Source organism: Patagioenas fasciata, chromosome 22 (genome assembly GCF_037038585.1).
Source record: "Patagioenas fasciata isolate bPatFas1 chromosome 22, bPatFas1.hap1, whole genome shotgun sequence".
In the NCBI taxonomy this organism is placed as follows: Eukaryota; Metazoa; Chordata; class Aves; order Columbiformes; family Columbidae; genus Patagioenas; species Patagioenas fasciata.
The window spans coordinates 8,102,966-8,115,926 of NC_092541.1; the positions used below are offsets into that span (position 1 = coordinate 8,102,966).

The window sequence follows — 12,961 nt, forward strand, 5'->3', positions numbered from 1 at the left end:
ATCATTTTTCATCAGGCTCCCCATTGCTCGGACTGCTGTATCCTCGCACTCTCAGCTCTGACATTTACAGAGCATCGCGGGCAGTAACGCACAGCCAGGCTCCCGGCGGAGCCTCCCGGAGGGTCGCTGTGCCTGCAGCTGCTCCTGCAGCCCACCCAGAGCCACTACCGCAGGCAGGAGCCCGGCCTGATGCACCCGAGACTGACTGTGCGGCACGGGGAACACAGCGGCCAGCTGCCACAGCACCGCACACCAGCATACTTGCGCTTGTACTGCTGAAGCAAAGACAAGTAGTGCTTCCCAGGCTTTATTGTGTTTTGTTTTGTTTCTTTAAGTCATCCTAGACTGGCAACACTAAGGCTGAGTATTTCCCAGCTGGCACATGGGAAATGGAGGCTCCACAAGGACCAAGGAAGCTGGTCTCGCACAGGTCATTCAATGGTCACAAGGTGTGATGGCACCAAGTGAGCACCCAGCTGAGCTTGAGCTGTGTTGTTCAGCACTTCCTGAAGCATCTGATCCTTGGCATGGAGCAAATCTGAAGAGACCAGCAGACACTCTAGGTCTGGCGTTAAGGTACATGAAAACACACAAAGAGACCCCTGGGAGCACTTGAGCAGCCATCAAGAACGGCAGTGCCTCCACCCGAGCTGGGGAGGGGTGTCTGGTGTTACATTCGTGGAGAGACCTCCCGCATAGTCCAGACAACACAGAGTTTGACACAAGCCCAGCGGAGATCAGACGTGGATCTCCAAGCCCTTGACAGCAGTGCAGTGTGGGCAGACCCAGACATCAGGACTACACACTTTAGATCTGAGGATAAGGCGTCCTCTGACTAGGGGATGCAACCACCCAAGAGTAGGTGTGCCCCTGTGGCCACGAAAGTCAATGGCACCTGGGGTGCGTTAGGAAAAGTATGACCAGCAGGTCAAGGGAGGTTGTTCCTCCGGCTCTGCTCTGCCCTGGTGACAAAACACCGGCTGGTTTGTGTTGTGTAGCACGTCTACCTGTGCAGTCAGAAGGCTGAAAGACTGCTCCACTGATACATCCATCTGATAAATCAGTCTTAATTTGATCACATTATGCACATCCACAGGCTTCTATAAGTTAACCTTATGTTTCTCCCCAGTGAAATGCATCTGCATAAGCAAACATCCCTCCACCTTTACCACTGACCCCTCAGCTGTTCTCCGGTGGTGTTACACCCTGGATAACGAGGCCTTTCGTAAAAGGAATTGTTGTGTTTCTAGTTTATTATCACCTATATGAGAGCCCCAGGAAAACAGCATTACTGGCATAGCACTATGTTTCAGAAAGTATGAAGAAATCAAAACAACACAAAACCACACAAACAAACTGTGTGAAAGATGCTGAAGAGGCATCTTCCGTCTTACCTGATCTCGAAACATTGATCCACCAAAGGCCCAGGCGGCAGCAAAGACAAAGTAAAGTTCATAAAGCTCCTTGGGACAGTCAGGAGGTGTGTTCTCCTCTGCCAGGAGACATTCAAGGAGGTAGCACAACATCTGAACCATACTCTGTTCAGGAATGGGAATAATCTTCTTAAATCTAAGGGATGGAAATTAGAAAGCAATACGTCCATCACAACCCAGGAAGACTAGAAATGCTCTTTCAGAACACTGGCATTCTGCTTGTCAGCGGTACGTGTCCTATTCCCAGGTACAATAAAGAGAACACCCATTCTCACACTCAGACCCGCTGGCACCGGCACATATACAAGTAATAACAATAATCAGAAGTTTCAAGCATTTTAAAACTTTGATCTTCTTGAAAGAAGCAGAATGGAAGACTTGCTAAAGGCAATGATTTCCTGCGAGCACGATGAGTTCAAAAGCGGTCAAATAGAGGAGTAATAAAATAAACCCTTTCATCTTGCCATTTTACATTCATTTAAGCTACACTTACAGAATTCCAAACTAATATTGTAGCTGCACTGAAGTCCTCCATAAAGTAATTATAGCTATTTGAAAGGTTGGTTCTACGATTTCTGAATTAAGCAAGCTACCAAAACACTCAGCTCAGGGTTGCCTGCAGCTAATCCCGTGGATTTCACGCTCTGAGACAATGTTCAGCAAACAGAATGGGAAACGTCCGATTGACTTTGCTACCAACAGTCAAAACCAACTTGGTCCCACAGAGAGAAGTTCCCTAGCACAATGTTTAAGTCCTGATTCCAGACCCTTCTGACACATCCCCCTTTTGGCTGACATCTCCCATGCTCACTGATTTTTCTTTTGTTTTTAAAGGAAAGTGCAACTATAGGAAGCAAGTAGAGGATGGGAGATGCTCCCTTAAGTTTTCTGGGACTCTACTTTGGCCAGTCCTCACCACAGTATGAGAAAGAGAATGGTTTCACATGATGATAAGCAAGAACCACATGACTTCCCTGTGGACACTGCTTTAAAGCCAAATCAAGCCAAGAAGCACTAGGACCCTTCCAAATACCCAAGTTCTTAATGAAAAATAACTTGTGGAGTGGGCTCAGGTCTAGCCTGACACATCAGGAGGCTGAAAAGCTTTCTCTTTGGGATCTGCCGGAATTATTTTCCAAGAGATAGAGAGTTGATACAGGAAATACAATAAAAATCAAATCAAAATCAGATGAAAACCAGATCTGACCAACACGATACAGGCAGGAGCGTCACTTTGCCCACCTCGCCCTGCTGGTTCTCTGAGCTTAAGCCAATGATGCTCAGGGCTTCCAGGGGCAAGGAGGATCATGTGCAGCACAACCCAGCGCAGCACAGCTGGGCTGGACAGTGGCAGGTGTCCCCATGCCCTCACCACGGGTGACACAATCACTCATCAGATGGTACCTTGTTCTGAGGGTGTCCAGGCAAATGGGCAGGTACTTATCAAACAAAATGGTCAGGTTGGCTCTTTCGGACTGGATCTCTCGCCTGTCGATCCAGCTGCTCACTGGAGGATTCCAGCCCAGATCCGACGGGTTGATGTACAGGATCCCTTTAGGCCCAGGGTAAGAGAGAACATATAGTAAAGACATAGCAGAAACTGTTCCTTTCTTCCAGCAGAGTTTACCAGGTACTTTCACACAACTAAAACCCTATCAAATATGACGGGACGTCCCATTACCTGCCCCCTTTTCCTGCCCCACTGCAGAGTAGAAACATGAACAGTGAAGAAACTTCACCCTTGAAACCACGGCGCTTTTCATGACCTTGCCCTAAATTCAGAACATTGTCTTGTCTGAGCAGTTTCATTGCTCTGGGCCCCATTTCCCCATGTGTAGAACTAGGGGACACCTCCATTCCCTTCTCCCATACTTCATGCACTTCTTCAGAAGATCAAGAACTCTTTGAGACAGATACTGTCCTTCTCCTCATAAAGTCCATCCAAAGGGCTTTGCACAACAGGAGCACTCAGCAACGCTGAAGCCATGATCACCCACCAACAGCCAGAGTGCTCTGGGTAAATCTCCAGGATGATGACAGCTCCACATGTGCATTTGGGGTCAGGATCCTCAGTTTGTCTGTCAGAAACCTGCCCTGTCCACCCACGGCCGCTGTGATCTCAGGTTGGGTACTTGCAACAGGAGTCAAGTTGGCCAACAGAAGACTGGTTAATGGCACGAGATCCTCCTGGGTTCACGGCAAATCCCAGTGCGGAGCTCAGGCCAGGACTCACCCGCTCGGGACGCGGTTGCTGGGGTGGCTGTGCGCAGGTGGCTGATCTCAAACACCAACCGCATCGTTGGGTTCAGAGGGATTCTCTCATTGCTCGCCAGGGTCAGCACCTGCATTGGGCAGACAGACAGACAGACAGAATGACATCTTCCCCAGGAACAGGAATGAAAAGCATTCAGCACTTTGCACTAAAAAGCTTGGTTGCTGCCAGCACAGTTCCTTGAGGGAATGCAGCTGATTTCCAGCAGGTAGTAGAACTGTCTTCCATGACTCAAAGGAACAGCACTCCCTTCGAGCGGCGGAAAAAGGTGTGGAATTATGACCCCACCCTATTTTTGAAGGGCCTGGAGTTACAATCAGGACATCTGTGATTATCCATGAGCCCAGTTCCAGGAAGGGAAATTACAATGAAACCATGATTTGAGCTATTTCCCCTCATGCACCATTTTCTATATGTGATATTGTTTGGTGTATCTGAAGAAACACAACCGCATTATTCTAGGAGGTGTTATTTCAGCATCTGCATTTTTAGGCTGAACCATGCCATGCAGTCAAAGAATATCTCCTTCTTTAACTTATATTCATTACCTTATTATCATCCAGCACAGTATTAAGAGACTCAATCCACATTGGATCAATATCTCCATCTAGTACCATCCACTTGGGACCGTCATGCGTGATGTTGGCCAGCTCTCGCATGACTGATGAAAACAGGCCTGGGAGGGTGACAGGAAGATGGTGATGAACACTGAACTTGACACCTGCTCTAACGGTTTTCTCCAGCAACACAGTAAAAATTACTCTAATTAATGCTTTCCTCTCAAACATGCAAAACTCTATGTGCCTATACGTAAATATTACTATATCACAATACGGTTCTAGTTTGCTTTAAAGTGAAAAAAGGGTTCTCAGTTATCACTACTGAAAATGATTGCAGACCTACGCACGAGCTTCATTCCCACCGAGAATCATAAGGGATAAGAAAAATGTAGAGTAGCTACTCAAAGGCAAAAGGCGGCATGAGTTATACAATGCAGAGAAAACCACCTGAATATGCCTAGGAAATCCTTATAAATATTTTTTTGTGGCTCAAAGTATATCAGGGCAATCAAGATGCATTAAACGCTGGGTCATGGCTTTAGTGAGACTGAGGGGAGAACAAGCACAGAATGACATTGAATGACAGAACAAAATGTTGGTAAAATCAAGGAGAGAGAGGATACAGAGTCTCAAGGGGAGTAAATAATGAATGTTAAGAAGACCACGAAGGCTGGGAATAGAGCAGCAGCACTGCAGAGCAAATGAAAACTCCACAAAACTATTGCTCTCCTCTACATGTGAAAATACCTCGGGAGATGCTGGTCTTCATGAGAAAACATCAGGCAAACATTAAAAAAAAGCCTCTCTTCCAGTGAATTGTGACAAGAACTCTTTTTTTTCTCTTTTTTTCTCCAGGACAAGCTATTTCTTTGTGATCCAGATCAGGAACAGCTAGTGGCACCATCTGACTGAAGACAAAGCTTGTGCTCAGCAAATGCAGAACGGCTCACCTGGAACAGGTGTGTGATCCCGAGACCGGGTCAACAAAAATAACGCTTCAGCGCCTCTGCCTCCAGCCAGTTCCTTACGTGTTGGACACACGCCTTGGGAACCACTCCGACATTATTAGCATCAGAAACAGTTGCTGTCTCAGGGCATCAGGGCTTCCCTCGGATACACCGCGGCAGCGGGGAGAGGAAAGCGCCTCTGTCCTGACCTTGTGCATCCACAGCACACGGCTCTCTTGGGGTTTAAAAGAAGAGTTTTGTTCTGCAAAGAACACTTTTGGGATTCCCATATGGGACCTTTTACCACCTAACATGTAGGACCTTTTCAACTTCTGATAATGTGACAGGATAAAACTGGGGAGCGGAAAAGCAGGGGCTGATCTGTAAGGGAACAGGTCACCTCTTGCTAGGCTGTGGTGGAGATTGCCTTGCTGGTCTTTGACAACATGAAACAACATTTTCAGGAATGGTTACTGCAGAAAATATCTGCCTTGAAAGCTCAGGGAGGAGTGCCACTATTTCATTTAAACCATCGCAGGCCAGAAACCACTGGACAGTCACCTGTAAAATGTCCCTCCTGCTGTTCGGTGTCACCGCTGCCCTCGATCTGCAGCCACTGCTGCAGCCAGTCTGCACAGTTCAGGCTGTACCCTGCACGTCCCTCTGCCACTTTGATTTAGGCTCCCTAATTACAATTAGAAAGAAATTAACCTGGCATTGGAGCAAAGCAGGGGGTCGGGAAGGGTCCATGGCGGGGCCAGGGGAGGTGGGTGGCAGCTCATCTGCTGCTGTGGATGATTCATGGTAATGTCTTCCCTCACCTCCCCCACACCTCCCAAACCCGCCGCACACGTAAATCGAAGCTGCCTTTATGTATCAGTCACAACTCAACATTTCCACTCCAGATTTTCTGTAATCTTCCAGCAAGTTTGAAATGTTCCTCAGGAGTAAGCAGGATCAACAGCTTGGCAAACGCTGGTGTGCTACAGAGATCGGGCAGCCATACTGAGTGGAAAAACTGACGTTAAGGCTGCTGTGCGTGCTATCAGCAATGAAAACCTGGGGATGGGACATTTTTTGGGGTCCCAGTGCACACCACAGTGCAGGAGGGACATCTCTTCCATCACTGGTCCAGCCAACTCCCAAAACCTGCCTGCCCCACTTAGGAACTGGTAAGTGTTGGTATTAATGGGCATTAAAATTATTCTTAGGGCAATAGGATCAAGTAGGCTTATGCTATATTTCCCATTTGAAGATCAAAGAGCTAAAACATCCTGTGTATCCTTTCAACAACAAACTGTCATGTGGCTGTAGGCAGCAGACAAGCACCTGGGCTCTCAGACCTGCACATGAAGAACCAGTCACCCTGCTGCTGCTCGGGAAATTCATTAAAAATACCCGTCTTTATCTACATATTTCAGACATGAAATGACATTTACCGTCTTTCCATTCTCTTGTTGCTGGGTTAATGATGCCAAAGAGCTCATCATTGGTGACTGCCTTGGGGTTGAGGTCTGTCCAGACAGGACGTCGCTTCATTATCTGGTAAGTCCTGTTCAGGGATCTCATCACCTGAGACTTGCCCGTGCCCGCGTTACCCACCACGCAGACAGAGTGCCGGACCGTCAGCAACTCCTCCAGCTGCACCACCTGAGAAAAACACTCCCAAATTTTAGACAAAGATGCCAAACTGAAGTTCAGGTCTATAAAACAGGTCCCACTGGGCCACCTCTTTAGAAAGACGTGACCCTGAGACACAAGCAGATTTGACAATTGAGTTTGGTCCAGCCACTCTAATCACAATGGGTGAAATCCTCAGCCTGCAGATAAACTTTCAGCGCTGTTTATACTTGACAACCACCACCTGATGAGGCCCTGCTCTCCAGGGGCTACACTTTCATGAGCCTACAAAAGTTGGCCCCTTTGGAAGCCCAGAGACTGATCCAGTGCTGACTTCAGGAGCAGGTGCAACTGCCTCAGACCCAGCACAGCTGACTGCCCTCCAGCGAGATCTGCCTGCAAGGACAATGCTGTGCAGAGCTCTCTTTGTAGAAGCAAAGCTGTTTGAGAAAACCCAAATGATTTGATGGCGATGTGGGTGTAGCAGAAGATCTCTTGGTCTTACTTTGAGCACAAAGTTGTCCTCAGCCTGCAGCCGGAGGTCCAGCACAGCCTGCCTCACAAACGACTCAAAATTCAGGTCACGCTTCCGAGGCACATCCAGTGCAGGGAATAGATCCCCAATCAGCCCCATAAACACCGGCACATCATCCGTCACAATCTTGGGGATGTTGAAGTCACGAAGAGAGCGCATCAGAACCTGGTCTTCGGGTCGCTCTGGGCCATCTCGCTTGAGGGAGCCAGCAACAACTAGCACTGACTTAATGGCACGCAAGCCCCAGTCGTAGTGATCCTACACCAGAGGAAGAAAAAAAAAGAGGCATGAGTTTATGCTTAGACAGTACCATGTAGGGTGAAGAACCACCATTCCCAAACTGCCAGACTAGTAAGCAATGAAAATACATCTAAATCTGTTATTTGCATTGTGGCCAGAGACCTTCTCCAGCCTGAGTGACCTGGTTTCCATCTCAGTAGGTGAGATTCCCGTCAGGGACAGTATTAAAGAGTCAAATAATTCAGCTGTTCAGACCATCACATGGGCTCACAGTTGGCAGTAAGACAGCAGCAGGATTTGCACTCCAGAGACCAAAGCAATTTGTTTCACCTAAATCATAAAGCACCTATAGCAAGGCCAGCCAGCCCCCTGCATCTGCAGGAGCCACCAAGGTGAAAGGCTTGTTAGTCCATTATGAGGCCCCAAAGACCCAAGTTTCTCCACCCTGCCCATCACAAGATGACAAGCCTGTTTGGTCTCAGAGGAGGTCCAGGAATAAGGGGTCAGTAAAGACATTGCTGAAAAAGTACCACAAAACGGCATGAGAAGAACTCTCAAGCCAACAAACAACTGTTCATATTTCTGTCCTGTTAACACCCTCCAGAGCACAGCTCGACAGCTGACTGCTCTGTGTGGGAGGCCATGGCTTCCACCAGGCCCCTCAAGGCACAGCACCAAGTTTCTGCGACAGAGCATATCCCACCCAGCCTCATGCTGGCACAGCCAAGATCAGGTTTGTATCATCAGGAATCCTGATTCAGGTCTCCTCTGGACCCAGCTTCGATCTACACAAATAATGACAAGGAAAAATCTGATTTGCTTTGCACTGACAGTAACTCTAACAAGACCTGGAACCAGCCTAAGGCTGAACTCAGAGAGGGACACCATACACCCTTTGCAGGCAGGAGAATCAATAGGAAGAGACTGGAAAGCAAAAGGTCACTGAATACTACCCCAAACATGGTGTCATTTAAACTCACTGAAAGGTCTCCCATTAATGCAGCTGGTCAAATGCTTTTGTCCCTGCAGATGCTCCAGTAAAGCAGTCTGAAAATTTTATTGCTCCGATGATCACCAACCCTCTCCTCCCCCAGCAGCCAGTGCAAATGCAGTCATTAAATAAAAGCTGTGAAACGTTAGCCATGGAGCTGAGCAGCACAGTGCCATGTTTCTGCTGATTTTGGAGATTCATCATACCACTCAGCCACAGAATCAGGCTCACCTGCTTGGACAGGAGCTCTTTGCAGAGTTGGTAGAGAGTAATGAACTTCCTGGCTAACACCCGGGCCTCGATGAATCCCTCAGCCACCAACATAATTTCACAGATCAGCTCAAAGTCTGGCACAACCATCGCACACGGCCTAAAATGACAGGTGAGGAGGCATTGCAGAACAAGTATTTCTTGACTACAGGTCTTACAGGCAGCGCATTTGCAGCTTCATCTTCTAGGCCTTCTTTTACGAGCCAGGTCACCCTCTGCCTTCCCCACGACAAGGGACAGAGCTCCTTTGCCCTGCCTGTGCGTGCCCAGACCCAGGCCTGTTGTGCAAGGCTTAAACTACCTGCGAATGCCCTGTGCAAGTGAATTCCCCAAGGACATGAGGTCGAGCCTGGATGTTCCAAAAGACAGTTTCTGCCAGGTCACAAACCCTGACCTGGACTCACCTGAAGAGAGCTTTTAAATTCTCAGGTAGCTCTGTTCGCCCTGCGTAACCAGGGTTCATGGTGATGAAAATGCCTACTGATGGTACTAAGTTGATGTCTTCTCCAAGAAAATTGAAGGATTTCTTCTTCTCCCGTATTGCATCCTGCACGCTCTTCACCTAGAAATCAAGACAGTACTATAGTATCAGCGTTCACTTACGAAAAACACATCAGACAACGGTGCTTCCTTCGTTACTCTTGGCCTCGTGACAAATGGGGCTAATCACTGTTTTATTTTTTACCGGCAGCATAAAGCTTTATACACTGTTTGGAGTACATCAGCATGGCAATATCAATTTCCCATCTCAGTCAAACTCTGGCAAAGCAGAAAAAAGAGCTGAAGAGAGTGGAAAGTCAAAATGCAAAGGAGTTGCAAGACTTCACACCTTTGCTCCATGAGACAATGATGAACGTGGGTCAGGAAGAGCAACTCAGGAGCGGGAAATGTCCCCAGCACTGCCTGCATTCACCTTGGCTTTTGACATCACCTGTGGGACACTGCTCAGCACATCTCACAGCAAAAACACCACCAGAGGCTCCACCATCTCTGAACCAGCCAGCCCAGCAGAGGTCTGATGTGTGAGAGAGACACAGGGCAGTACAGGTATCCACAACACAGCCAACACCCAAACGCACTCCCCAAAGTCTATCACAATATGGGCCCATTATTCCCTTTACCCATCTCACCTCTCCCCACACAGCGTTGCTCTTCAGGACATCCCAAAACCCTCCTGTGCCTGCTCCGTTCCCTGACCAGGCCCAGAGAAGGGGTAGCACCTCCCAATAAGCTTGGCCTCAGCTCAGTTGTAAACTGACCACTTGGTATCACTTTTAAAGATTTTGGGACATCAGATGTTTGATTTAAAACCAAAACCAGAAGGCAGAAGCTGTAAAACCTCTCCTAACACCTTCACTCACTAATATTATATTGTTTTTTATATTTGCCTGATTGCAGCTTTGTTCTGCTCATTCCTCTCCTTCCGAAGAGTTCACCTCTCTGCAAACAGCACCTCAGCGAGGGGCAAATCTCTCTCTATTCACCGCTCTAACCTCACTACTGTTTGCCATCTCAAAGTAAAGCAATTAATCGAATTTTTCCCTGTAAGGAACCATATCGACATCAGCTGCATGAGTAAGACAGCCAATTAAACATCGCCACGGTAACACTCCTAATAGCAGCCAGGAGACACCATGATGGAACGACGGCCGTGCCGCTTTCTTCAGCTGCCACGCTCCAGCCAGGAGCCAGGGAACCATTAGCAGTTGAGTCATTCCTGGGCTTCTTTTGTTCAGCTTCCCTTTTTATTTCAAGATCCTCAAAGACTTTTTTTCAATGACAACTTTAAACTAGGACCTGACGGAAGAGAAATTGAGAGGGAATGATACATAAACTCTTGTACCTGCCTGGGGCTTCTCTGGGATGCCACATAAGGTACCAATTATGAGTGAAACAGATGAGAAGAATGAGGAGTTCATGGAGGGGTTAAGAACAATGTCTTTGACCGAAACATTTACAGAAGTGTAGAAACTTCTGAGCTTTATATCTTTCTGTAACACTGAGCCCAAAAGGGAGTCCAGGAACAATTCAGCACCTCAATCAGATATTAGGATCCTAAAACACGCACTCAGCTGACAGTTGGATCCTGAAGAACTTGGGCACTTTGGCACCTCAGTTTTCCGCACTGAAGCCCCCCAAGGCTTCCCCTGTATAAAATAATGCCAGGTTTCCTCATGGGCTGGTAAGAGGAGGGGAAGGAGGACGCGAAGTGACAGATTATATATATAAGCACGAGAGCACAGGACTTTCTGGCACGATGGGGAGGCCAGTCTCCCTTCCAGCCCTTCTCCAGGGATGCTGCTGCGCTTCACACGAGACTCACCAACACAATGCACTGAGCAGCTAAACTACAGAGGAGATGAGAAACCATTCGCCAGGGGAAACACCCATGCCCAGCTGGGCACCGCTCCAATAGCTCTGTCCCAGGTTTAATCCCACGGTGTCAGGGTACCCTGGGCAAGCGCGTCAGCAAGGGCCGCAGATCTGCCCCAGATTCCAGCTCCCGAGTGTCACCAGCTGACACTGGCTTTTGGGAGCACCACGGGGCTGCACACATTCCTCCAAGGAATGGTGCCAGTTGGCCAGGAATACCTTCCAAAGCCACTTGGCAGAGCTGTCGTTACAGACACCAGAACTAAATCCACAGCCATATAGTTTTGGAGACAGGTTAAGAAAATTAATCCTGAATGTATTCCCATTTCCTGAGTATGACACACAACCTGTGCCTGACCAGGGGTGATAAGGAACCCCCAGAAGTCCAGCGGATCTGCCCCAAACACCCCTCTTCCCCTCTGTGAAAATTATTCCCTACATTGCAGACTGAGCAGCCGCAAGTCAAGGCAGCTTCTCTGTCTTGAAACGATGCGCTGCAATTATCTCACAGCAGATTAATGACACGAGTGCTTTCCTGAGGAGGAACAGGTACAGAGCCATGGTGCGTAGTGGTCTGGGAAAAGATGCTACAAAGAATTGTCTTGGCACAAATGCTGTAACTGGGGCAAGAAAAGTGACAAATATCTTTGCAGCACGTAACTGCGACACCTTGGCAGTGCTGTGATATTCATGTGATTAATCTTGAGATCTAATCCCACACCTGCCTATACACAGAACTGAAACCGGCAATATGCAATTGCCATTTTTACCCTTGCTCCAAAGACTGCAGAATGGCTCTGCTCTGTTTGTATTTATTTACGAGTGTTTCTCCACTCACCTGTACAGCAACCACAGAAAGGACCTCAACTGAGATCCTGTTAAATTCATCAAAACAGCCCCAGGCTCCCGTCTGGGAAAGGCCTTTGTAAATATTCCCACAAGACTGGAAAAACAAAACAAAAACAAAGATTACAGGAGTGAAATCATAAATGGAATCAACTCCAGCAAAAAATTGATTTTATTTCCCAGCCTGTTTATTTATAGCAATTTACAGTCTATTGTGGGTATTTAGAAAAGTGCATGGAAACAGCAGGCACAACTCAATTATAATATTTATAGCTCTGCGCAGCTTGCCACTTTATCTGCTAATTGCACTTTCTCGATATATCTGTGCACCAGTTTCATTTAAAGGTCACTTGTGCTGAATTACTGATGGTCCCGTTTCCTGGGAGAGCCCATAAGCTAAATGAAATATGATCCGAGGCTACCAAAATCACTGTACCGTGCCAGACTGGCAGAGAGCAAGACTCAGCCTAATGATTCAGTGCTCTGTAGCGGCTGAAGGTTCACTATGTTTTGGGTTTATTCTGGGAGAGGATCCTGAGAAAACCAGGACAGGTCCCTCCCCGTGCCAGGGGCTGCCAGGTCGCGAGCACGCCGAGAAGAAACGACCAGGGTCCAACTATCAGCACAGCCTTGGTCTCAACTGAACAGACCAACATTTTTGAAGAATTACACATGAAATCTAACTCCAGAAAGGAAGGGAAATGCATAATGAGGCAGAGAAGATAGTTCGGGTCTCTGCCTCCTGAAGAACCTTGTGCAAATCTTAGAGAAGGAACGGGAGGAGAAGGAAAAGGCATTCAGCTTAAAGGAGTGTAGCAGGGATTTGGAGAGAGGTGATCACAGAATCCCAGCCTGGTGGGGCTGAAGGGACCTC

At 47.8% G+C, this 12,961-nt stretch overlaps 1 pseudogene; it reads right to left on the reverse strand.

Annotated features, from left to right (window-relative positions):
• LOC136115646 (dynein axonemal heavy chain 9-like) overlaps positions 1-12,961 on the reverse strand; it is a 108,910-nt pseudogene that overhangs the window by 47,377 nt on the left and 48,572 nt on the right.